At 42.7% G+C, this 1,168-nt stretch overlaps 1 protein-coding gene across 1 annotated transcript in view; it reads left to right on the top strand.

Moving 5' to 3' along the window:
- The window catches only part of ttll12 (tubulin tyrosine ligase-like family, member 12), a 24,313-nt gene that overhangs the window by 8,825 nt on the left and 14,320 nt on the right, over positions 1 to 1,168 (top strand). The gene's annotated exons all lie outside the window — the stretch shown is intronic.

Here is a 1,168-nt window from a genome sequence, read left to right as displayed (position 1 = left end):
TCCGCTAACGGGTCCGATCCTCAGCCCCTGTCGGACAGTTTAGAGGACTGTTTAAGCTGGTGGCGAGGAGATTCGCCTAGTTCTAACTGCCTTGGTATGGTGCTAGGACAGTTTTTAGTGGCTGGACAGTAAGCCCCAAGGAGTCCGTAATTTCTTTGGGCTAGAGTAACCTGTTAGAACTTTAAAGATGTTAAACACACATACCTGTAATTACGACCTTAGGAGATGCATAAATTGAGGTACAAACTTAATCTTTAACTGCAGTAGATATATTATTGCAAAGTTTAGCAAGGGCGAGCTTACAGTTAATTAACCGATATGATCAAAATATTCCCTAAAATCACTATCCTTTTGAGAATTTGAGAGAAAGAAAGGGAAAAGGGTAAAGGAGGCCGTTCGATCCAATCCTTTTTAAACTGCAACACAACTGCTGGATTCTGACGAAAGTTCCTGGCTTTGTCCAAAGCGATGTCCCAATGTCCACAGTTTATTGGCAGGATGAACGTGAAAAGAAATCCTTGTTGGCCCAGTTGAGAAAAACAGAGGGAAGGTAACTGCCTTCGTCCGCACGTCCACCCTGCTTACTCTAGTATAGCTCCTGACTGAATAGCCCCTGTGGGCTAAATACTACACTAGCTGCGTGCGTTCACGGCAGCTCTCCTCTCATTGATCTGTGCACTTGGTGTGGTTGCTAGGATAGTTTTTAGTGGCTCGGACAGTAAGCCCCAAGGGTCCGTTAATTTCTTTGGGCTAGAGTAACCTGTTAGAACCTTTAAAGATGTTAAACACACTATACCTGATAATTACGACCTTAGGAGATGCTATAAATTTGAGGTCCACAACTTAATCTTTAACTGCAGTAGATATATTTATTGCAAAGTTTAGCAAGGGTGAGCTTACAGCTTAATTCATTCAGATATGATCAATCCTATTCCCTAAAATCACTATCCTTATATCAATGAATGTAAAAACCTGATACAAAGGCTGCTGCTGAGTTGTTGGGGTTGGTCTAATTTGGAGAAAGAAAGGGAAAGGGTAAAGCGACGGCCGTTCGATCCAATCCTTTTTACAACTGCCACAACTGCTGGATTCTGACGAAAGTTCTTGGCTTTGTCCAAAGCCAGATAGTCCCCAATGTCCACAGTCTTTTATTGGCAGGATGAACGTG

Source organism: Larimichthys crocea, chromosome XX (genome assembly GCF_000972845.2).
Source record: "Larimichthys crocea isolate SSNF chromosome XX, L_crocea_2.0, whole genome shotgun sequence".
NCBI classification, from domain to species: domain Eukaryota; kingdom Metazoa; phylum Chordata; class Actinopteri; family Sciaenidae; genus Larimichthys; species Larimichthys crocea.
This window is presented reverse-complemented; position numbering and strand designations above follow the sequence as displayed.